Source organism: Euprymna scolopes, chromosome 46 (genome assembly GCF_053919585.1).
Source record: "Euprymna scolopes isolate OS-2025 chromosome 46, ASM5391958v1, whole genome shotgun sequence".
Lineage (NCBI taxonomy): Eukaryota > Metazoa > Mollusca > Cephalopoda > Sepiida > Sepiolidae > Euprymna > Euprymna scolopes.
The window spans coordinates 2774585-2798384 of NC_136527.1; the positions used below are offsets into that span (position 1 = coordinate 2774585).

The 23800-nt window shown below is 39.6% G+C and overlaps 25 non-coding genes across 25 annotated transcripts; all 25 read left to right on the forward strand.

The window, feature by feature from the left end:
- The first annotated feature begins 16038 nt into the window (after window positions 1-16038).
- Window positions 16039-16111, forward strand: Trnav-uac (transfer RNA valine (anticodon UAC)). Its single transcript has one exon. It is a non-coding gene; the product is annotated as a tRNA-Val (tRNA).
- A 129-nt stretch (window positions 16112-16240) lies between these two features.
- On the forward strand, window positions 16241-16313 carry Trnav-uac (transfer RNA valine (anticodon UAC)). Its single transcript has one exon. It is a non-coding gene; the product is annotated as a tRNA-Val (tRNA).
- A 129-nt stretch (window positions 16314-16442) lies between these two features.
- Trnav-uac (transfer RNA valine (anticodon UAC)) lies at window positions 16443-16515 on the forward strand. The gene has a single exon. It is a non-coding gene; the product is annotated as a tRNA-Val (tRNA).
- A 129-nt stretch (window positions 16516-16644) lies between these two features.
- Trnav-uac (transfer RNA valine (anticodon UAC)) lies at window positions 16645-16717 on the forward strand. Its single transcript has one exon. It is a non-coding gene; the product is annotated as a tRNA-Val (tRNA).
- Window positions 16718-16846: 129 nt separating this feature from the next.
- Window positions 16847-16919, forward strand: Trnav-uac (transfer RNA valine (anticodon UAC)). Its single transcript has one exon. It is a non-coding gene; the product is annotated as a tRNA-Val (tRNA).
- Window positions 16920-17249: 330 nt separating this feature from the next.
- On the forward strand, window positions 17250-17322 carry Trnav-uac (transfer RNA valine (anticodon UAC)). The gene has a single exon. It is a non-coding gene; the product is annotated as a tRNA-Val (tRNA).
- A 247-nt stretch (window positions 17323-17569) lies between these two features.
- On the forward strand, window positions 17570-17642 carry Trnav-uac (transfer RNA valine (anticodon UAC)). Its single transcript has one exon. It is a non-coding gene; the product is annotated as a tRNA-Val (tRNA).
- Window positions 17643-17770: 128 nt separating this feature from the next.
- Trnav-uac (transfer RNA valine (anticodon UAC)) lies at window positions 17771-17843 on the forward strand. The gene has a single exon. It is a non-coding gene; the product is annotated as a tRNA-Val (tRNA).
- Window positions 17844-17971: 128 nt separating this feature from the next.
- Trnav-uac (transfer RNA valine (anticodon UAC)) lies at window positions 17972-18044 on the forward strand. Its single transcript has one exon. It is a non-coding gene; the product is annotated as a tRNA-Val (tRNA).
- A 331-nt stretch (window positions 18045-18375) lies between these two features.
- On the forward strand, window positions 18376-18448 carry Trnav-uac (transfer RNA valine (anticodon UAC)). Its single transcript has one exon. It is a non-coding gene; the product is annotated as a tRNA-Val (tRNA).
- A 129-nt stretch (window positions 18449-18577) lies between these two features.
- Window positions 18578-18650, forward strand: Trnav-uac (transfer RNA valine (anticodon UAC)). Its single transcript has one exon. It is a non-coding gene; the product is annotated as a tRNA-Val (tRNA).
- A 129-nt stretch (window positions 18651-18779) lies between these two features.
- On the forward strand, window positions 18780-18852 carry Trnav-uac (transfer RNA valine (anticodon UAC)). Its single transcript has one exon. It is a non-coding gene; the product is annotated as a tRNA-Val (tRNA).
- Window positions 18853-18981: 129 nt separating this feature from the next.
- On the forward strand, window positions 18982-19054 carry Trnav-uac (transfer RNA valine (anticodon UAC)). Its single transcript has one exon. It is a non-coding gene; the product is annotated as a tRNA-Val (tRNA).
- Window positions 19055-19385: 331 nt separating this feature from the next.
- Window positions 19386-19458, forward strand: Trnav-uac (transfer RNA valine (anticodon UAC)). Its single transcript has one exon. It is a non-coding gene; the product is annotated as a tRNA-Val (tRNA).
- A 534-nt stretch (window positions 19459-19992) lies between these two features.
- Trnav-uac (transfer RNA valine (anticodon UAC)) lies at window positions 19993-20065 on the forward strand. The gene has a single exon. It is a non-coding gene; the product is annotated as a tRNA-Val (tRNA).
- Window positions 20066-20396: 331 nt separating this feature from the next.
- Trnav-gac (transfer RNA valine (anticodon GAC)) lies at window positions 20397-20469 on the forward strand. Its single transcript has one exon. It is a non-coding gene; the product is annotated as a tRNA-Val (tRNA).
- A 534-nt stretch (window positions 20470-21003) lies between these two features.
- Window positions 21004-21076, forward strand: Trnav-uac (transfer RNA valine (anticodon UAC)). The gene has a single exon. It is a non-coding gene; the product is annotated as a tRNA-Val (tRNA).
- Window positions 21077-21205: 129 nt separating this feature from the next.
- On the forward strand, window positions 21206-21278 carry Trnav-uac (transfer RNA valine (anticodon UAC)). The gene has a single exon. It is a non-coding gene; the product is annotated as a tRNA-Val (tRNA).
- Window positions 21279-21407: 129 nt separating this feature from the next.
- Trnav-uac (transfer RNA valine (anticodon UAC)) lies at window positions 21408-21480 on the forward strand. Its single transcript has one exon. It is a non-coding gene; the product is annotated as a tRNA-Val (tRNA).
- Window positions 21481-21609: 129 nt separating this feature from the next.
- On the forward strand, window positions 21610-21682 carry Trnav-uac (transfer RNA valine (anticodon UAC)). The gene has a single exon. It is a non-coding gene; the product is annotated as a tRNA-Val (tRNA).
- Window positions 21683-22215: 533 nt separating this feature from the next.
- On the forward strand, window positions 22216-22288 carry Trnav-uac (transfer RNA valine (anticodon UAC)). The gene has a single exon. It is a non-coding gene; the product is annotated as a tRNA-Val (tRNA).
- A 129-nt stretch (window positions 22289-22417) lies between these two features.
- On the forward strand, window positions 22418-22490 carry Trnav-gac (transfer RNA valine (anticodon GAC)). Its single transcript has one exon. It is a non-coding gene; the product is annotated as a tRNA-Val (tRNA).
- Window positions 22491-23024: 534 nt separating this feature from the next.
- Window positions 23025-23097, forward strand: Trnav-uac (transfer RNA valine (anticodon UAC)). Its single transcript has one exon. It is a non-coding gene; the product is annotated as a tRNA-Val (tRNA).
- Window positions 23098-23428: 331 nt separating this feature from the next.
- On the forward strand, window positions 23429-23501 carry Trnav-uac (transfer RNA valine (anticodon UAC)). Its single transcript has one exon. It is a non-coding gene; the product is annotated as a tRNA-Val (tRNA).
- A 129-nt stretch (window positions 23502-23630) lies between these two features.
- On the forward strand, window positions 23631-23703 carry Trnav-uac (transfer RNA valine (anticodon UAC)). Its single transcript has one exon. It is a non-coding gene; the product is annotated as a tRNA-Val (tRNA).
- Window positions 23704-23800: the final 97 nt, after the last annotated feature.

A 23800-nucleotide genomic window follows, 5' to 3' on the forward strand; every position in this document is an offset into this window, starting at 1 on the left:
GAAAGTCGCGAGTTCGAACCTCGCCGGAACCTATGCTTTTGTCTTCACTTTAACTATAGATTGGCAACGGTTCTGTGGTGTAGTGGCAATAACATCTTCTAAACAAGCAGAAAGTCGTTAGTTCCAACCTCGCCGGAACCTATGCTTTTGTCTTCACTTTAACTATAGATTGGCAACGGTTCTGTGGTGTAGTGGCAATAACATCTTCTAAACAAGCAGAAAGTCGCGAGTTCGAACCTCGCCGGAACCTATGCTTTTGTCTTCACTTTAACTATAGATTGGCAACGGTTCTGTGGTGTAGTGGCAATAACATCTTCTAAACAAGCAGAAAGTCGCGAGTTCGAACCTCGCCGGAACCTATGCTTTTGTCTTCACTTTAACTATAGATTGGCAACGGTTCTGTGGTGTAGTGGCAATAACATCTTCTAAACAAGCAGAAAGTCGCGAGTTCGAACCTCGCCGGAACCTATGCTTTTGTCTTCACTTTAACTATAGATCGGCAACGGTTCTGTGGTGTAGTGGCAATAACATCTTCTAAACAAGCAGAAAGTCGCGAGTTCGAACCTCGCCGGAACCTATGCTTTTGTCTTCACTTTAACTGGTACATTGACAAAATACCAAAATTTCTTTGGAAATCATTACCTTTTCATTGTTTTGGATACAAATTCATCAACTTTTAGATAAAACTCTCTATAGATCGGCAACGGTTCTGTGGTGTAGTGGCAATAACATCTTCTAAACAAGCAGAAAGTCGTTAGTTCGAACCTCGCCGGAACCTATGCTTTTGTCTTCACTTTAACTGGTACATTGAAAAAATACCGAAATTTCTTTGGAAATCATTACCTTTTCATTGTTTTGGATACAAATTCATCAACTTTTAGATAAAACTCTCTATAGATCGGCAACGGTTCTGTGGTGTAGTGGCAATAACATCCTCTAAACAAGCAGAAAGTCGTTAGTTCGAACCTCGCCGGAACCTATGCTTTTGTCTTCACTTTAACTATAGATTGGCAACGGTTCTGTGGTGTAGTGGCAATAACATCTTCTAAACAAGCAGAAAGTCGTTAGTTCGAACCTCGCCGGAACCTATGCTTTTGTCTTCACTTTAACTGGTACATTGAAAAAATACCGAAATTTCTTTGGAAATCATTACCTTTTCATTGTTTTGGATACAAATTCATCAACTTTTAGATAAAACTCTCTATAGATCGGCAACGGTTCTGTGGTGTAGTGGCAATAACATCCTCTAAACAAGCAGAAAGTCGTTAGTTCGAACCTCGCCGGAACCTATGCTTTTGTCTTCACTTTAACTATAGATTGGCAACGGTTCTGTGGTGTAGTGGCAATAACATCTTCTAAACAAGCAGAAAGTCGTTAGTTCGAACCTCGCCGGAACCTATGCTTTTGTCTTCACTTTAACTGGTACATTGAAAAAATACCGAAATTTCTTTGGAAATCATTACCTTTTCATTGTTTTGGATACAAATTCATCAACTTTTAGATAAAACTCTCTATAGATCGGCAACGGTTCTGTGGTGTAGTGGCAATAACATCCTCTAAACAAGCAGAAAGTCGTTAGTTCGAACCTCGCCGGAACCTATGCTTTTGTCTTCACTTTAACTGGTACATTGAAAAAATACCGAAATTTCTTTGGAAATCATTACCTTTTCATTGTTTTGGATACAAATTCATCAACTTTTAGATAAAACTCTCTATAGATCGGCAACGGTTCTGTGGTGTAGTGGCAATAACATCCTCTAAACAAGCAGAAAGTCGTTAGTTCGAACCTCGCCGGAACCTATGCTTTTGTCTTCACTTTAACTGGTACATTGACAAAATACCAAAATTTCTTTGGAAATCATTACCTTTTCATTGTTTTGGATACAAATTCATCAACTTTTAGATAAAACTCTCTATAGATCGGCAACGGTTCTGTGGTGTAGTGGCAATAACATCTTCTAAACAAGCAGAAAGTCGCGAGTTCGAACCTCGCCGGAACCTATGCTTTTGTCTTCACTTTAACTATAGATTGGCAACGGTTCTGTGGTGTAGTGGCAATAACATCTTCTAAACAAGCAGAAAGTCGTTAGTTCCAACCTCGCCGGAACCTATGCTTTTGTCTTCACTTTAACTATAGATTGGCAACGGTTCTGTGGTGTAGTGGCAATAACATCTTCTAAACAAGCAGAAAGTCGCGAGTTCGAACCTCGCCGGAACCTATGCTTTTGTCTTCACTTTAACTATAGATTGGCAACGGTTCTGTGGTGTAGTGGCAATAACATCTTCTAAACAAGCAGAAAGTCGCGAGTTCGAACCTCGCCGGAACCTATGCTTTTGTCTTCACTTTAACTATAGATTGGCAACGGTTCTGTGGTGTAGTGGCAATAACATCTTCTAAACAAGCAGAAAGTCGCGAGTTCGAACCTCGCCGGAACCTATGCTTTTGTCTTCACTTTAACTATAGATCGGCAACGGTTCTGTGGTGTAGTGGCAATAACATCTTCTAAACAAGCAGAAAGTCGCGAGTTCGAACCTCGCCGGAACCTATGCTTTTGTCTTCACTTTAACTGGTACATTGACAAAATACCAAAATTTCTTTGGAAATCATTACCTTTTCATTGTTTTGGATACAAATTCATCAACTTTTAGATAAAACTCTCTATAGATCGGCAACGGTTCTGTGGTGTAGTGGCAATAACATCTTCTAAACAAGCAGAAAGTCGTTAGTTCGAACCTCGCCGGAACCTATGCTTTTGTCTTCACTTTAACTGGTACATTGAAAAAATACCGAAATTTCTTTGGAAATCATTACCTTTTCATTGTTTTGGATACAAATTCATCAACTTTTAGATAAAACTCTCTATAGATCGGCAACGGTTCTGTGGTGTAGTGGCAATAACATCCTCTAAACAAGCAGAAAGTCGTTAGTTCGAACCTCGCCGGAACCTATGCTTTTGTCTTCACTTTAACTATAGATTGGCAACGGTTCTGTGGTGTAGTGGCAATAACATCTTCTAAACAAGCAGAAAGTCGTTAGTTCGAACCTCGCCGGAACCTATGCTTTTGTCTTCACTTTAACTATAGATTGGCAACGGTTCTGTGGTGTAGTGGCAATAACATCTTCTAAACAAGCAGAAAGTCGCGAGTTCGAACCTCGCCGGAACCTATGCTTTTGTCTTCACTTTAACTATAGATTGGCAACGGTTCTGTGGTGTAGTGGCAATAACATCTTCTAAACAAGCAGAAAGTCGCGAGTTCGAACCTCGCCGGAACCTATGCTTTTGTCTTCACTTTAACTATAGATCGGCAACGGTTCTGTGGTGTAGTGGCAATAACATCTTCTAAACAAGCAGAAAGTCGCGAGTTCGAACCTCGCCGGAACCTATGCTTTTGTCTTCACTTTAACTATAGATTGGCAACGGTTCTGTGGTGTAGTGGCAATAACATCTTCTAAACAAGCAGAAAGTCGCGAGTTCGAACCTCGCCGGAACCTATGCTTTTGTCTTCACTTTAACTATAGATCGGCAACGGTTCTGTGGTGTAGTGGCAATAACATCTTCTAAACAAGCAGAAAGTCGCGAGTTCGAACCTCGCCGGAACCTATGCTTTTGTCTTCACTTTAACTGGTACATTGACAAAATACCAAAATTTCTTTGGAAATCATTACCTTTTCATTGTTTTGGATACAAATTCATCAACTTTTAGATAAAACTCTCTATAGATCGGCAACGGTTCTGTGGTGTAGTGGCAATAACATCTTCTAAACAAGCAGAAAGTCGTTAGTTCGAACCTCGCCGGAACCTATGCTTTTGTCTTCACTTTAACTGGTACATTGAAAAAATACCGAAATTTCTTTGGAAATCATTACCTTTTCATTGTTTTGGATACAAATTCATCAACTTTTAGATAAAACTCTCTATAGATCGGCAACGGTTCTGTGGTGTAGTGGCAATAACATCCTCTAAACAAGCAGAAAGTCGTTAGTTCGAACCTCGCCGGAACCTATGCTTTTGTCTTCACTTTAACTATAGATTGGCAACGGTTCTGTGGTGTAGTGGCAATAACATCTTCTAAACAAGCAGAAAGTCGTTAGTTCGAACCTCGCCGGAACCTATGCTTTTGTCTTCACTTTAACTATAGATTGGCAACGGTTCTGTGGTGTAGTGGCAATAACATCTTCTAAACAAGCAGAAAGTCGCGAGTTCGAACCTCGCCGGAACCTATGCTTTTGTCTTCACTTTAACTATAGATTGGCAACGGTTCTGTGGTGTAGTGGCAATAACATCTTCTAAACAAGCAGAAAGTCGCGAGTTCGAACCTCGCCGGAACCTATGCTTTTGTCTTCACTTTAACTATAGATCGGCAACGGTTCTGTGGTGTAGTGGCAATAACATCTTCTAAACAAGCAGAAAGTCGCGAGTTCGAACCTCGCCGGAACCTATGCTTTTGTCTTCACTTTAACTGGTACATTGAAAAAATACCGAAATTTCTTTGGAAATCATTACCTTTTCATTGTTTTGGATACAAATTCATCAACTTTTAGATAAAACTCTCTATAGATCGGCAACGGTTCTGTGGTGTAGTGGCAATAACATCTTCTAAACAAGCAGAAAGTCGCGAGTTCGAACCTCGCCGGAACCTATGCTTTTGTCTTCACTTTAACTATAGATCGGCAACGGTTCTGTGGTGTAGTGGCAATAACATCCTCTAAACAAACAGAAAGTCGTTAGTTCGAACCTCGCCGGAACCTATGCTTTTGTCTTCACTTTAACTATAGATCGGCAACGGTTCTGTGGTGTAGTGGCAATAACATCTTCTAAACAAACAGAAAGTCGTTAGTTCGAACCTCGCCGGAACCTATGCTTTTGTCTTCACTTTAACTATAGATCGGCAACGGTTCTGTGGTGTAGTGGCAATAACATCTTCTAAACAAGCAGAAAGTCGGCAGTTCCAACCTCGCCGGAACCTATGCTTTTGTCTTCACTTTAACTATAGATCGGCAACGGTTCTGTGGTGTAGTGGCAATAACATCTTCTAAACAAGCAGAAAGTCGGCAGTTCCAACCTCGCCGGAACCTATGCTTTTGTCTTCACTTTAACTATAGATCGGCAACGGTTCTGTGGTGTAGTGGCAATAACATCTTCTAAACAAACAGAAAGTCGTTAGTTCGAACCTCGCCGGAACCTATGCTTTTGTCTTCACTTTAACTATAGATCGGCAACGGTTCTGTGGTGTAGTGGCAATAACATCTTCTAAACAAACAGAAAGTCGTTAGTTCGAACCTCGCCGGAACCTATGCTTTTGTCTTCACTTTAACTATAGATCGGCAACGGTTCTGTGGTGTAGTGGCAATAACATCCTCTAAACAAGCAGAAAGTCGTTAGTTCGAACCTCGCCGGAACCTATGCTTTTGTCTTCACTTTAACTATAGATCGGCAACGGTTCTGTGGTGTAGTGGCAATAACATCCTCTAAACAAGCAGAAAGTCGTTAGTTCGAACCTCGCCGGAACCTATGCTTTTGTCTTCACTTTAACTATAGATTGGCAACGGTTCTGTGGTGTAGTGGCAATAACATCTTCTAAACAAGCAGAAAGTCGGCAGTTCGAACCTCGCCGGAACCTATGCTTTTGTCTTCACTTTAACTATAGATCGGCAACGGTTCTGTGGTGTAGTGGCAATAACATCTTCTAAACAAGCAGAAAGTCGCGAGTTCGAACCTCGCCGGAACCTATGCTTTTGTCTTCACTTTAACTATAGATCGGCAACGGTTCTGTGGTGTAGTGGCAATAACATCCTCTAAACAAGCAGAAAGTCGTTAGTTCGAACCTCGCCGGAACCTATGCTTTTGTCTTCACTTTAACTATAGATTGGCAACGGTTCTGTGGTGTAGTGGCAATAACATCTTCTAAACAAACAGAAAGTCGTTAGTTCGAACCTCGCCGGAACCTATGCTTTTGTCTTCACTTTAACTATAGATTGGCAACGGTTCTGTGGTGTAGTGGCAATAACATCCTCTAAACAAGCAGAAAGTCGTTAGTTCGAACCTCGCCGGAACCTATGCTTTTGTCTTCACTTTAACTATAGATTGGCAACGGTTCTGTGGTGTAGTGGCAATAACATCCTCTAAACAAGCAGAAAGTCGTTAGTTCGAACCTCGCCGGAACCTATGCTTTTGTCTTCACTTTAACTATAGATTGGCAACGGTTCTGTGGTGTAGTGGCAATAACATCTTCTAAACAAACAGAAAGTCGTTAGTTCGAACCTCGCCGGAACCTATGCTTTTGTCTTCACTTTAACTATAGATCGGCAACGGTTCTGTGGTGTAGTGGCAATAACATCCTCTAAACAAGCAGAAAGTCGCGAGTTCGAACCTCGCCGGAACCTATGCTTTTGTCTTCACTTTAACTATAGATTGGCAACGGTTCTGTGGTGTAGTGGCAATAACATCCTCTAAACAAGCAGAAAGTCGTTAGTTCGAACCTCGCCGGAACCTATGCTTTTGTCTTCACTTTAACTATAGATTGGCAACGGTTCTGTGGTGTAGTGGCAATAACATCTTCTAAACAAACAGAAAGTCGTTAGTTCGAACCTCGCCGGAACCTATGCTTTTGTCTTCACTTTAACTATAGATCGGCAACGGTTCTGTGGTGTAGTGGCAATAACATCCTCTAAACAAGCAGAAAGTCGCGAGTTCGAACCTCGCCGGAACCTATGCTTTTGTCTTCACTTTAACTATAGATTGGCAACGGTTCTGTGGTGTAGTGGCAATAACATCCTCTAAACAAGCAGAAAGTCGTTAGTTCGAACCTCGCCGGAACCTATGCTTTTGTCTTCACTTTAACTATAGATTGGCAACGGTTCTGTGGTGTAGTGGCAATAACATCTTCTAAACAAACAGAAAGTCGTTAGTTCGAACCTCGCCGGAACCTATGCTTTTGTCTTCACTTTAACTATAGATCGGCAACGGTTCTGTGGTGTAGTGGCAATAACATCCTCTAAACAAGCAGAAAGTCGCGAGTTCGAACCTCGCCGGAACCTATGCTTTTGTCTTCACTTTAACTATAGATTGGCAACGGTTCTGTGGTGTAGTGGCAATAACATCTTCTAAACAAACAGAAAGTCGTTAGTTCCAACCTCGCCGGAACCTATGCTTTTGTCTTCACTTTAACTATAGATTGGCAACGGTTCTGTGGTGTAGTGGCAATAACATCTTCTAAACAAGCAGAAAGTCGCGAGTTCGAACCTCGCCGGAACCTATGCTTTTGTCTTCACTTTAACTATAGATCGGCAACGGTTCTGTGGTGTAGTGGCAATAACATCTTCTAAACAAGCAGAAAGTCGCGAGTTCGAACCTCGCCGGAACCTATGCTTTTGTCTTCACTTTAACTGGTACATTGAAAAAATACCGAAATTTCTTTGGAAATCATTACCTTTTCATTGTTTTGGATACAAATTCATCAACTTTTAGATAAAACTCTCTATAGATCGGCAACGGTTCTGTGGTGTAGTGGCAATAACATCTTCTAAACAAGCAGAAAGTCGCGAGTTCGAACCTCGCCGGAACCTATGCTTTTGTCTTCACTTTAACTATAGATCGGCAACGGTTCTGTGGTGTAGTGGCAATAACATCTTCTAAACAAGCAGAAAGTCGCGAGTTCGAACCTCGCCGGAACCTATGCTTTTGTCTTCACTTTAACTGGTACATTGAAAAAATACCGAAATTTCTTTGGAAATCATTACCTTTTCATTGTTTTGGATACAAATTCATCAACTTTTAGATAAAACTCTCTATAGATCGGCAACGGTTCTGTGGTGTAGTGGCAATAACATCTTCTAAACAAGCAGAAAGTCGCGAGTTCGAACCTCGCCGGAACCTATGCTTTTGTCTTCACTTTAACTATAGATTGGCAACGGTTCTGTGGTGTAGTGGCAATAACATCCTCTAAACAAGCAGAAAGTCGTTAGTTCGAACCTCGCCGGAACCTATGCTTTTGTCTTCACTTTAACTATAGATTGGCAACGGTTCTGTGGTGTAGTGGCAATAACATCTTCTAAACAAGCAGAAAGTCGTTAGTTCGAACCTCGCCGGAACCTATGCTTTTGTCTTCACTTTAACTATAGATTGGCAACGGTTCTGTGGTGTAGTGGCAATAACATCTTCTAAACAAGCAGAAAGTCGCGAGTTCGAACCTCGCCGGAACCTATGCTTTTGTCTTCACTTTAACTATAGATCGGCAACGGTTCTGTGGTGTAGTGGCAATAACATCTTCTAAACAAGCAGAAAGTCGCGAGTTCGAACCTCGCCGGAACCTATGCTTTTGTCTTCACTTTAACTGGTACATTGAAAAAATACCGAAATTTCTTTGGAAATCATTACCTTTTCATTGTTTTGGATACAAATTCATCAACTTTTAGATAAAACTCTCTATAGATCGGCAACGGTTCTGTGGTGTAGTGGCAATAACATCTTCTAAACAAGCAGAAAGTCGTTAGTTCGAACCTCGCCGGAACCTATGCTTTTGTCTTCACTTTAACTATAGATCGGCAACGGTTCTGTGGTGTAGTGGCAATAACATCTTCTAAACAAGCAGAAAGTCGTTAGTTCCAACCTCGCCGGAACCTATGCTTTTGTCTTCACTTTAACTATAGATTGGCAACGGTTCTGTGGTGTAGTGGCAATAACATCTTCTAAACAAGCAGAAAGTCGCGAGTTCGAACCTCGCCGGAACCTATGCTTTTGTCTTCACTTTAACTATAGATCGGCAACGGTTCTGTGGTGTAGTGGCAATAACATCTTCTAAACAAGCAGAAAGTCGCGAGTTCGAACCTCGCCGGAACCTATGCTTTTGTCTTCACTTTAACTATAGATCGGCAACGGTTCTGTGGTGTAGTGGCAATAACATCTTCTAAACAAGCAGAAAGTCGCGAGTTCGAACCTCGCCGGAACCTATGCTTTTGTCTTCACTTTAACTGGTACATTGAAAAAATACCGAAATTTCTTTGGAAATCATTACCTTTTCATTGTTTTGGATACAAATTCATCAACTTTTAGATAAAACTCTCTATAGATCGGCAACGGTTCTGTGGTGTAGTGGCAATAACATCTTCTAAACAAGCAGAAAGTCGCGAGTTCGAACCTCGCCGGAACCTATGCTTTTGTCTTCACTTTAACTATAGATTGGCAACGGTTCTGTGGTGTAGTGGCAATAACATCCTCTAAACAAGCAGAAAGTCGTTAGTTCGAACCTCGCCGGAACCTATGCTTTTGTCTTCACTTTAACTATAGATTGGCAACGGTTCTGTGGTGTAGTGGCAATAACATCTTCTAAACAAGCAGAAAGTCGTTAGTTCGAACCTCGCCGGAACCTATGCTTTTGTCTTCACTTTAACTATAGATTGGCAACGGTTCTGTGGTGTAGTGGCAATAACATCTTCTAAACAAGCAGAAAGTCGTTAGTTCCAACCTCGCCGGAACCTATGCTTTTGTCTTCACTTTAACTATAGATTGGCAACGGTTCTGTGGTGTAGTGGCAATAACATCTTCTAAACAAACAGAAAGTCGTTAGTTCCAACCTCGCCGGAACCTATGCTTTTGTCTTCACTTTAACTATAGATTGGCAACGGTTCTGTGGTGTAGTGGCAATAACATCTTCTAAACAAACAGAAAGTCGTTAGTTCCAACCTCGCCGGAACCTATGCTTTTGTCTTCACTTTAACTATAGATTGGCAACGGTTCTGTGGTGTAGTGGCAATAACATCTTCTAAACAAGCAGAAAGTCGCGAGTTCGAACCTCGCCGGAACCTATGCTTTTGTCTTCACTTTAACTATAGATCGGCAACGGTTCTGTGGTGTAGTGGCAATAACATCTTCTAAACAAGCAGAAAGTCGCGAGTTCGAACCTCGCCGGAACCTATGCTTTTGTCTTCACTTTAACTGGTACATTGAAAAAATACCGAAATTTCTTTGGAAATCATTACCTTTTCATTGTTTTGGATACAAATTCATCAACTTTTAGATAAAACTCTCTATAGATCGGCAACGGTTCTGTGGTGTAGTGGCAATAACATCTTCTAAACAAGCAGAAAGTCGCGAGTTCGAACCTCGCCGGAACCTATGCTTTTGTCTTCACTTTAACTATAGATTGGCAACGGTTCTGTGGTGTAGTGGCAATAACATCCTCTAAACAAGCAGAAAGTCGTTAGTTCCAACCTCGCCGGAACCTATGCTTTTGTCTTCACTTTAACTATAGATTGGCAACGGTTCTGTGGTGTAGTGGCAATAACATCCTCTAAACAAACAGAAAGTCGTTAGTTCCAACCTCGCCGGAACCTATGCTTTTGTCTTCACTTTAACTATAGATTGGCAACGGTTCTGTGGTGTAGTGGCAATAACATCTTCTAAACAAGCAGAAAGTCGTTAGTTCCAACCTCGCCGGAACCTATGCTTTTGTCTTCACTTTAACTATAGATTGGCAACGGTTCTGTGGTGTAGTGGCAATAACATCTTCTAAACAAACAGAAAGTCGTTAGTTCCAACCTCGCCGGAACCTATGCTTTTGTCTTCACTTTAACTATAGATTGGCAACGGTTCTGTGGTGTAGTGGCAATAACATCTTCTAAACAAACAGAAAGTCGTTAGTTCCAACCTCGCCGGAACCTATGCTTTTGTCTTCACTTTAACTATAGATTGGCAACGGTTCTGTGGTGTAGTGGCAATAACATCTTCTAAACAAGCAGAAAGTCGCGAGTTCGAACCTCGCCGGAACCTATGCTTTTGTCTTCACTTTAACTATAGATCGGCAACGGTTCTGTGGTGTAGTGGCAATAACATCTTCTAAACAAGCAGAAAGTCGCGAGTTCGAACCTCGCCGGAACCTATGCTTTTGTCTTCACTTTAACTGGTACATTGAAAAAATACCGAAATTTCTTTGGAAATCATTACCTTTTCATTGTTTTGGATACAAATTCATCAACTTTTAGATAAAACTCTCTATAGATCGGCAACGGTTCTGTGGTGTAGTGGCAATAACATCTTCTAAACAAGCAGAAAGTCGCGAGTTCGAACCTCGCCGGAACCTATGCTTTTGTCTTCACTTTAACTATAGATTGGCAACGGTTCTGTGGTGTAGTGGCAATAACATCCTCTAAACAAGCAGAAAGTCGTTAGTTCCAACCTCGCCGGAACCTATGCTTTTGTCTTCACTTTAACTGGTACATTGAAAAAATACCGAAATTTCTTTGGAAATCATTACCTTTTCATTGTTTTGGATACAAATTCATCAACTTTTAGATAAAACTCTCTATAGATCGGCAACGGTTCTGTGGTGTAGTGGCAATAACATCCTCTAAACAAACAGAAAGTCGCGAGTTCGAACCTCGCCGGAACCTATGCTTTTGTCTTCACTTTAACTATAGATTGGCAACGGTTCTGTGGTGTAGTGGCAATAACATCTTCTAAACAAGCAGAAAGTCGTTAGTTCGAACCTCGCCGGAACCTATGCTTTTGTCTTCACTTTAACTATAGATTGGCAACGGTTCTGTGGTGTAGTGGCAATAACATCCTCTAAACAATCAGAAAGTCGTTAGTTCGAACCTCGCCGGAACCTATGCTTTTGTCTTCACTTTAACTATAGATCGGCAACGGTTCTGTGGTGTAGTGGCAATAACATCTTCTAAACAAGCAGAAAGTCGCGAGTTCGAACCTCGCCGGAACCTATGCTTTTGTCTTCACTTTAACTATAGATTGGCAACGGTTCTGTGGTGTAGTGGCAATAACATCTTCTAAACAAGCAGAAAGTCGTTAGTTCCAACCTCGCCGGAACCTATGCTTTTGTCTTCACTTTAACTATAGATTGGCAACGGTTCTGTGGTGTAGTGGCAATAACATCCTCTAAACAAGCAGAAAGTCGTTAGTTCCAACCTCGCCGGAACCTATGCTTTTGTCTTCACTTTAACTATAGATTGGCAACGGTTCTGTGGTGTAGTGGCAATAACATCCTCTAAACAAACAGAAAGTCGGCAGTTCCAACCTCGCCGGAACCTATGCTTTTGTCTTCACTTTAACTATAGATTGGCAACGGTTCTGTGGTGTAGTGGCAATAACATCTTCTAAACAAGCAGAAAGTCGTTAGTTCCAACCTCGCCGGAACCTATGCTTTTGTCTTCACTTTAACTATAGATTGGCAACGGTTCTGTGGTGTAGTGGCAATAACATCTTCTAAACAAGCAGAAAGTCGTTAGTTCCAACCTCGCCGGAACCTATGCTTTTGTCTTCACTTTAACTATAGATTGGCAACGGTTCTGTGGTGTAGTGGCAATAACATCCTCTAAACAATCAGAAAGTCGCGAGTTCGAACCTCGCCGGAACCTATGCTTTTGTCTTCACTTTAACTATAGATCGGCAACGGTTCTGTGGTGTAGTGGCAATAACATCCTCTAAACAATCAGAAAGTCGTTAGTTCCAACCTCGCCGGAACCTATGCTTTTGTCTTCACTTTAACTATAGATTGGCAACGGTTCTGTGGTGTAGTGGCAATAACATCTTCTAAACAAGCAGAAAGTCGTTAGTTCCAACCTCGCCGGAACCTATGCTTTTGTCTTCACTTTAACTATAGATTGGCAACGGTTCTGTGGTGTAGTGGCAATAACATCCTCTAAACAATCAGAAAGTCGCGAGTTCGAACCTCGCCGGAACCTATGCTTTTGTCTTCACTTTAACTATAGATCGGCAACGGTTCTGTGGTGTAGTGGCAATAACATCCTCTAAACAATCAGAAAGTCGTTAGTTCCAACCTCGCCGGAACCTATGCTTTTGTCTTCACTTTAACTATAGATTGGCAACGGTTCTGTGGTGTAGTGGCAATAACATCTTCTAAACAAGCAGAAAGTCGCGAGTTCGAACCTCGCCGGAACCTATGCTTTTGTCTTCACTTTAACTATAGATCGGCAACGGTTCTGTGGTGTAGTGGCAATAACATCTTCTAAACAAGCAGAAAGTCGCGAGTTCGAACCTCGCCGGAACCTATGCTTTTGTCTTCACTTTAACTGGTACATTGAAAAAATACCGAAATTTCTTTGGAAATCATTACCTTTTCATTGTTTTGGATACAAATTCATCAACTTTTAGATAAAACTCTCTATAGATCGGCAACGGTTCTGTGGTGTAGTGGCAATAACATCTTCTAAACAAGCAGAAAGTCGCGAGTTCGAACCTCGCCGGAACCTATGCTTTTGTCTTCACTTTAACTATAGATTGGCAACGGTTCTGTGGTGTAGTGGCAATAACATCCTCTAAACAAGCAGAAAGTCGTTAGTTCCAACCTCGCCGGAACCTATGCTTTTGTCTTCACTTTAACTATAGATTGGCAACGGTTCTGTGGTGTAGTGGCAATAACATCCTCTAAACAAACAGAAAGTCGTTAGTTCCAACCTCGCCGGAACCTATGCTTTTGTCTTCACTTTAACTATAGATTGGCAACGGTTCTGTGGTGTAGTGGCAATAACATCTTCTAAACAAGCAGAAAGTCGTTAGTTCCAACCTCGCCGGAACCTATGCTTTTGTCTTCACTTTAACTATAGATTGGCAACGGTTCTGTGGTGTAGTGGCAATAACATCTTCTAAACAAACAGAAAGTCGTTAGTTCCAACCTCGCCGGAACCTATGCTTTTGTCTTCACTTTAACTATAGATTGGCAACGGTTCTGTGGTGTAGTGGCAATAACATCTTCTAAACAAACAGAAAGTCGTTAGTTCCAACCTCGCCGGAACCTATGCTTTTGTCTTCACTTTAACTATAGATTGGCAACGGTTCTGTGGTGTAGTGGCAATAACATCTTCTAAACAAGCAGAAAGTCGCGAGTTCGAACCTCGCCGGAACCTATGCTTTTGTCTTCACTTTAACTATAGATCGGCAACGGTTCTGTGGTGTAGTGGCAATAACATCTTCTAAACAAGCAGAAAGTCGCGAGTTCGAACCTCGCCGGAACCTATGCTTTTGTCTTCACTTTAACTGGTACATTGAAAAAATACCGAAATTTCTTTGGAAATCATTACCTTTTCATTGTTTTGGATACAAATTCATCAACTTTTAGATAAAACTCTCTATAGATCGGCAACGGTTCTGTGGTGTAGTGGCAATAACATCTTCTAAACAAGCAGAAAGTCGCGAGTTCGAACCTCGCCGGAACCTATGCTTTTGTCTTCACTTTAACTATAGATTGGCAACGGTTCTGTGGTGTAGTGGCAATAACATCCTCTAAACAAGCAGAAAGTCGTTAGTTCGAACCTCGCCGGAACCTATGCTTTTGTCTTCACTTTAACTGGTACATTGAAAAAATACCGAAATTTCTTTGGAAATCATTACCTTTTCATTGTTTTGGATACAAATTCATCAACTTTTAGATAAAACTCTCTATAGATCGGCAACGGTTCTGTGGTGTAGTGGCAATAACATCCTCTAAACAAACAGAAAGTCGCGAGTTCGAACCTCGCCGGAACCTATGCTTTTGTCTTCACTTTAACTATAGATTGGCAACGGTTCTGTGGTGTAGTGGCAATAACATCTTCTAAACAAGCAGAAAGTCGTTAGTTCGAACCTCGCCGGAACCTATGCTTTTGTCTTCACTTTAACTATAGATTGGCAACGGTTCTGTGGTGTAGTGGCAATAACATCCTCTAAACAATCAGAAAGTCGTTAGTTCGAACCTCGCCGGAACCTATGCTTTTGTCTTCACTTTAACTATAGATCGGCAACGGTTCTGTGGTGTAGTGGCAATAACATCTTCTAAACAAGCAGAAAGTCGCGAGTTCGAACCTCGCCGGAACCTATGCTTTTGTCTTCACTTTAACTATAGATTGGCAACGGTTCTGTGGTGTAGTGGCAATAACATCTTCTAAACAAGCAGAAAGTCGTTAGTTCCAACCTCGCCGGAACCTATGCTTTTGTCTTCACTTTAACTATAGATTGGCAACGGTTCTGTGGTGTAGTGGCAATAACATCCTCTAAACAAGCAGAAAGTCGTTAGTTCCAACCTCGCCGGAACCTATGCTTTTGTCTTCACTTTAACTATAGATTGGCAACGGTTCTGTGGTGTAGTGGCAATAACATCCTCTAAACAAACAGAAAGTCGGCAGTTCCAACCTCGCCGGAACCTATGCTTTTGTCTTCACTTTAACTATAGATTGGCAACGGTTCTGTGGTGTAGTGGCAATAACATCTTCTAAACAAGCAGAAAGTCGTTAGTTCCAACCTCGCCGGAACCTATGCTTTTGTCTTCACTTTAACTATAGATTGGCAACGGTTCTGTGGTGTAGTGGCAATAACATCTTCTAAACAAGCAGAAAGTCGTTAGTTCCAACCTCGCCGGAACCTATGCTTTTGTCTTCACTTTAACTATAGATTGGCAACGGTTCTGTGGTGTAGTGGCAATAACATCCTCTAAACAATCAGAAAGTCGCGAGTTCGAACCTCGCCGGAACCTATGCTTTTGTCTTCACTTTAACTATAGATCGGCAACGGTTCTGTGGTGTAGTGGCAATAACATCCTCTAAACAATCAGAAAGTCGTTAGTTCCAACCTCGCCGGAACCTATGCTTTTGTCTTCACTTTAACTATAGATTGGCAACGGTTCTGTGGTGTAGTGGCAATAACATCTTCTAAACAAGCAGAAAGTGGCGAGTTCGAACCTCGCCGGAACCTATGCTTTTGTCTTCACTTTAACTATAGATTGGCAACGGTTCTGTGGTGTAGTGGCAATAACATCTTCTAAACAAGCAGAAAGTCGGCAGTTCGAACCTCGCCGGAACCTATGCTTTTGTCTTCACTTTAACTATAGATTGGCAACGGTTCTGTGGTGTAGTGGCAATAACATCTGCTAAACAAGCAGAAAGTTCGAACCTCGCCGGAACCTATGCTTTTGTCTTCATCTTAACTATTACATTTAAAAAATACCCAAAATATCGTTGGAAATTATTATGTTTTCATTGTTTTGGATACAAATTCATCAACTTTTATATAAAAATCTCTATAGATTGGCAACGGTTCTGTGGTGTAGTGGTTATCACATCTGCTTTACACGCAGAAAGTCGCGAGTTCGAACCTCGCCGGAACCTATGCTTTTGTCTTCATCTTAACTGGTACATTGAAAAAATACACAAAATATCGTTGGAAATTATTATGTTTTCATTGTTTTGGATACAAATTCATCAAGTTTTATATAAAACTCTCTATAGATTGGCAACGGTTCTGTGGTGTAGTGGTTATCACATCTGCTTTACACGCAGAAAGTCGCGAGTTCGAACCTCGCCGGAACCTATGCTTTTGTCTTCATCTTAACTATTACATTGAAAAAATACCCAAAATATCGTTGGAAATTATTATGTTTTCATTGTTTTGGATACAAATTCATCAACTTTTATATAAAACTCTCTAGAGATTGGCAACGGTTCTGTGGTGTTGTGGTTATCACATCTGCTTTACACGCAGAAAGTCGCGAGTTCGAACCTCGCCGGAACCTATGCTTTTATCTTCATCTTAACTGGTACATTTAAAAAGTACACAAAATATCGTGGGAAATTATTATGTTTTCATTGTTTTGGATACAAATTCATCAACTTTTATATAAAACTCTCTATAGATTGGCAACGGTTCTGTGGTGTAGTGGTTATCACATCTGCTTTACACGCAGAAAGTCGCGAGTTCAAACCTCGCCGGAACCTATGCTTTCGTTTTCATCTTAACTGGTACATTGACAAAATACCAAAAATATCGTTGGAAATTATTATGTTTTCATTGTTTTGGATACAAATTCATCAACTTTTATATAAAACTCTCTATAGATTGGCAACGGTTCTGTGGTGTAGTGGTTATCACATCTGCTTTACACGCAGAAAGTGGCGAGTTCGAACCTCGCCGGAACCTATGCTTTTGTCTTCATCTTAACTGGTACATTGAAAAAATACCCAAAATATCGTTGAAAATTATTATGTTTTCATTGTTTTGGATACAAATTCATCCACTTTTATATAAAACTCTCTATAGATTGGCAACGGTTCTGTGGTGTAGTGGTTATCACATCTGCTTTACACGCAGAAAGTGGCGAGTTCGACCTCGCCGGAACCTATGCTTTTGTCTTCATATTAACTGGTACATTGAAAAAATACCCAAAATATCGTTGGAAATTTTTATGTTTTCATTGTTTTGGATACAAATTCATCAACTTTTATATAAAACTCTCTATAGATTGGCAACGGTTCTGTGGTGTAGTGGTTATCACATCTGCTTTACACGCAGAAAGTGGCGAGTTCGAACCTCGCCGGAACGTATGCTTTTGTCTTCATCTTAACTATTACATTGACAGATTGGCAACGGTTCTGTGGTGTAGTGGTTATCACATCTGCTTTACACACAGAAAGTTGCCAGTTCGAACCTCGCCGGAACCTATGCTTTTGTCTTCATCTTAACTGGTACATTGAAAAAATACCCAAAATATCGTTGGAAATTATTATGTTTTCATTGTTTTGGATACAAATTCATCAACTTTTATATAAAACTCTCTATAGATTGGAAACGGTTCTGTGGTGTAGTGGTTATCACATCTGCTTTACACGCAGAAAGTCGCGAGTTCGAACCTCGCCGGAACCTATGCTTTTGTCTTCACTTTAACTGGTACATTGACAAAATACCAAAATTTCTTTGGAAATAATTACCTTTTAATTGTTTTGGATACAAATTCATCAACTTTTATATAAAACTCTCAATGGATTGGCAACGTTTCTGTGGTGTAGTGGTTATCACATCTGCTTTACACGCAGAAAGTCATGAGTTCGAGCCTCGTCGGAACCTATGCTTTTGTCTTTACCTTAACTGGTACATTGGCAAAATACCAAAATTTCTTTAGAAATCATTACCTTTTCATTGTTTTGGATACAAATTCATTAACTTTTAGATAAAACGCTCTATAGATTGGCAACGGTTCTGTGGTGTAGTGGTTATCACATCTGCTTTACACGCAGAAAGTCGCGAGTTCGAACCTCGCCGGAACCTATGCTTTTGTCTTCATCTTAACTGGTACATTGAAAAACTACCCAAAATATCGTTGGAAATTATTATGTTTTCATTGTTTTGGATACAAATTCATCAACTTTTATATAAAACTCTCTATAGATTGGCAACGGTTCTGTGATGTAGTGGTTATCACATCTGCTTTACACGAAGAAAGTCGCGGGTTCGAACATGTCCGGAACCTATGCTTTTGTCTTAATCTTAACTGGTACATTGAAAAAATACCCAAAATATCGTTGGAAATTATTATGTTTTCATTGTTTTGGATACAAATTCATCAACTTTTATATAAAACTCTCTAGGGATTGGCAACGGTTTTGTGGTGTAGTGGTTATCACATCTGCTTTACACGCAGAAACTCGCGAGTTCGAACCTCGCCGGAACCTATGCTGTTGTCTTCATCTTAACTTGTACATTGAAAAAATACCCAAAATATCGTTGGAAATTATTATGTTTTCATTGTTTTGGATACAAATTCATCAACTTTTATATAAAACACTCTATAGATTGGCAACGGTTCTGTGGTGTAGTGGTTATCACATCTGCTTTACACGCAGAAAGTGGCGAGTTCGAACCTCGCCGGAACCTATGCTTTTGTCTTCATCTTAACTGGTACATTGAAAAAATACCCAAAATATCGTTGGAAATTATTATGTTTTCATTGTTTTGGATACAAATTCATCCACTTTTATATAAAACTCTCTACAGATTGGCAACGGTTCTGTGGTGTAGTGGTTATCACATCTGCTTTACACGCAGAAAGTGGCGAGTTCGAACCTCGCCGGAACCTATGCTTTTGTCTTCATCTTAACTGGTACATTGAACAAATACCCAAAATATCGTTGGAAATTATTATGTTTTCATTGTTTTGGATACAAATTCATCAAGTTTTATATAAAACTCTCTATAGATTGGCAACGGTTCTGTGGTGTAGTGGTTATCACATCTGCTTTACACGCAGAAAGTCGCGAGTTCGAACCTCGCCGGAACCTATGCTTTTGTCTTCATCTTAACTGGTACATTGAAAAAATACCCAAAATATCGTTGGAAATTATTATGTTTTCATTGTTTTGGATACAAATTCATCAACTTTTATATAAAACTCTCTAGAGATTGGCAACGGTTCTGTGGTGTAGTGCTTATCACATCTGCTTTACACGCAGAAAGTAGCGAGTTCGAACCTCGCAAGAACCTATGCTTTTGTCTTCATCTTAACTGGTACATTGAAAAAATACCCAAAATATCGTTGGAAATTATTATGTTTTCATTGTTTTGGATACAAATTCATCAAGTTTTATATAAAACTCTCTATAGATTGGCAACGGTTCTGTGGTGTAGTGGTTATCACATATGCTTTACACGCAGAAAGTCGCGAGTTCGAACCTCGCCGGAACCTATGCTTTTGTCTTAATCTTAACTGGTACATTGAACAAATACCCAAAATATCGTTGGAAATTATTATGTTTTCATTGTTTTGGATACAAATTCATCAACTTTTATATAAAACTCTCTATAGATTGGCAACGGGTTATGAAGTGTAGTGGTTATCACATCTGCTTTACACGCAGAAAGTCGCGAGGTCGAACCTCGCCGGAACCTATGCTTTTGTCTTCATCTTAACTATTACATTGAAAAAATACCCAAAATATCGTTGGAAATTATTATGTTTTCATTGTTTTGGATACAAATTCATCAACTTTTATATAAAACTCTCTAGAGATTGGCAACGGTTCTGTGGTGTTGTGGTTATAACATCTGCTTTACACGCAGAAAATCGCGAGTTCGAACCTCGCCGGAACCTATGCTTTTATCTTTATCTTAACTGGTACATTGAAAAAATACACAAAATATCGTTGGAAATTATTATGTTTTCATTGTTTTGGATACAAATTCATCAACTTTTATATAAAACTCTCTATAGATTGGCAACGGTTCTGTGGTGTAGTGGTTATCACATCTGCTTTACACGCAGAAAGTGGCGAGTTCGAACCTCGCCGGAACCTATGCTTTTGTCTTCATCTTAACTGGTACATTGAAAAAATACCCAAAATATCGTTGGAAATTATTATGTTTTCATTGTTTTGGATACAAATTCATCAACTTTTATATAAAACTCTCTATAGATTGGCAACGGTTCTGTGGTGTAGTGGTTATCACATCTGCTTTACACGCAGAAAGTCGCGAGTTCGAACTTCCCCGGAACCTATGCTTTTGTCTTCATCTTAACTGTTACATTGAACAAATACAGAAAATATCGTTGGAAATTATTATGTTTTCATTGTTTTGGATACAAATTCATCAACTTTTATATAAAACTCTCTATGGATTGGCAACGGTTCTGTGGTGTAGTGGTTATCAAATCTGCTTGACACGCAGAAAGTGGCGAGTTCGAACCTCGCCAGAACCTATGCTTTTGTCTTCATCTTAATTGTTACATTGAAAAAATACACAAAATATCGATGGACATTATTATGTTTTCATTGTTTTGGATACAAATTCATCAACTTTTATATAAAACTCTCTATAGATTGGCAACGGTTCTGTGGTGTAGTTGTTATCACATCTGCTTTACACGCAGAAAGTGGCGAGTTCGCACCTCGCCAGAATCTATGCTTTTGTCTTCATCTTAACTGGTACATTGAAAAAATACCCAAAATATCGTTGGAAATTATTATGTTTTCATTGTTTTGGATACAAATTCATCAACTTTTATATAAAACTCTCTATAGATTGGCAACGGTTCTGTGGTTTAGTGGTTATCACATTTACTTTACACGCAGAAAGTCGCGAGTTCGAACCTCGCCGGAACCTATGCTTTTGTCTTCATCTTAACTGGTACATTGAAAAAATTCCCAAAATATCGTTGGAAATTATTATGTTTTCATTGTTTTGGATACAAATTCATCAACTTTTATATAAAACTCTCTATAGATTGGCAACGGGTTCTGTGGTGTAGTGGTTATCACATCTGCTTTACACGCAGAAAGTCGCGAGTTCGGACCTCGCCGGAACCTATGCTTTTGTCTTCATCTTAACTATTACATTGAAAAAATACCCAAAATATCGTTGGAAATTATTATGTTTTCATTGTTTTGGATACAAATTCATCAACTTTTATATAAAACTCTCTAGAGATTGGCAACGGTTCTGTGGTGTTGTGGTTATCACATCTGCTTTACACGCAGAAAGTCGCGAGTTCGAACCTCGCCGGAACCTATGCTTTTATCTTCATCTTAACTGGTACATTGAAAAAATACACAAAATATCGTTGGAGATTATTATGTTTTCATTGTTTTGGATACAAATTCATCAACTTTTACATAAAACTCTCTATAGATTGGCAACGGTTCTGTGGTGTAGTGGTTATCACATCTGCTTTACACGCAGAAAGTGGCGAGTTCGAACCTCGCCGGAACCTATACTTTTGTCTTCATCTTAACTGGTACATTGAAAAAATACCCAAAATATCGTTGGAAATTATTATGTTTTCATTGCTTTGGATACAAATTCATCAACTTTTATATAAAACTCTCTAGAGATTGGCAACGGTTCTGTGGTGTAGTGGTTATCACATCTGCTTTACACGCAGAAAGTGGCGAGTTCGAACCTCGCCGGAATCTATGCTTTTGTCTTCATCTTAACTGGTACATTGAAAAAATCTCCAAAATATTTTTGGAAATTATTATGTTTTCATTGTTTTGGATACAAATTCATCAACTTTTATATAAAACTCTCTATAGATTGGCAACTGTTCTGTGGTGTAGTTGTTATCACATCTGCTTTACACGCAGAAAGTCGCGAGTTCGCACCTCGCCAGAAGCTATGCGTTTGTCATCATCTTAACTGGTATATTGAAAAAATACCCAAAATATCGTTGGAAATTATTATGTTTTCATTGTTTTGGATACAAATTCATCAACTTTTATATAAAACTCTCTATAGATTGGCAACGGTTCTGTGGTGTAGTGGTTATCACATCTGCTTTACACGCAGAAAGTCGCGGGTTCGAACCTGTCCGGAACCTATGCTTTTGTCTTCATCTTAACTGGTACATTGAAAAAATACCCAAAATATCGTTGGAAATTATTATGTTTTCATTGTTTTGGATACAAATTCATCAATTTTTATATAAAACTCTATAGAGATTGGCAACGGTTCTGTGGTGTAGTGGTTATCACATCTGCTTTACACGCAGAAAGTGGCGAGTTCGAACCTCGCCGGAACCTATGCTGTTGTCTTCATCTTAACTTGTACATTTAAAAATTACCCAAAATATCGTTGTAAATTATTATGTTTTCATTGTTTTGGATACAAATTCATCAACTTTTATATAAAACTCTCTATGGATTGGCAACGGTTCTGTGGTGTAGTGGTTATCAAATCTGCTTGACACGCAGAAAGTGGCGAGTTCGAACCTCGCCAGAACCTATGCTTTTGTCTTCATCTTAATTGTTACATTGAAAAAATACACAAAATATCGATGGACATTATTATGTTTTCATTGTTTTGGATACAAATTCATCAACTTTTATATAAAACTCTCTATAGATTGGCAACTGTTCTGTGGTGTAGTTGTTATCACATCTGCTTTACACGCAGAAAGTGGCGAGTTCGCACCTCGCCAGAACCTATGCTTTTGTCTTCATCTTAACTATTACATTGAAAAAATACCCAAAATATCGTTGGAAATTATTATGTTTTCATTGTTTTGGATACAAATTCATCAACTTTTATATAAAACTCTCTAGAGATTGGCAACGGTTCTGTGGTTTAGTGGTTATCACATCTGCTTTACACGGAGAAAGTCGCGAGTTCGAACCTCGCCGGAACCTATGCTTTTGTCTTCATCTTAACTGGTACATTGAAAAAATTCCCAAAATATCGTTGGAAATTATTATGTTTTCATTGTTTTGGATACAAATTCATCAACTTTTATATAAAACTCTCTATAGATTGGCAACGGGTTCTGTGGTGTAGTGGTTATCACATCTGCTTTACACGCAGAAAGTCGCGAGTTCGGACCTCGCCGGAACCTATGCTTTTGTCTTCATCTTAACTATTACATTGAAAAAATACCCAAAATATCGTTGGAAATTATTATGTTTTCATTGTTTTGGATACAAATTCATCAACTTTTATATAAAACTCTCTAGAGATTGGCAACGGTTCTGTGGTGTTGTGGTTATCACATCTGCTTTACACGCAGAAAGTCGCGAGTTCGGACCTCGCCGGAACCTATGCTTTTGTCTTCATCTTAACTATTACATTGAAAAAATACCCAAAATATCGTTGGAAATTATTATGTTTTCATTGTTTTGGATACAAATTCATCAACTTTTACATAAAACTCTCTATAGATTGGCAACGGTTCTGTGGTGTAGTGGTTATCACATCTGCTTTACACGCAGAAAGTGGCGAGTTCGAACCTCGCCGGAACCTATACTTTTGTCTTCATCTTAACTGGTACATTGAAAAAATACCCAAAATATCGTTGGAAATTATTATGTTTTCATTGTTTTGGATACAAATTCATCAACTTTTATATAAAACTCTCTAGAGATTGGCAACGGTTCTGTGGTGTAGTGGTTATCACATCTGCTTTACACGCAGAAAGTGGCGAGTTCGAACCTCGCCGGATTCTATGCTTTTGTCTTCATCTTAACTGGTACATTGAAAAAATCTCCAAAATATTTTTGGAAATTATTATGTTTTCATTGTTTTGGATACAAATTCATCAA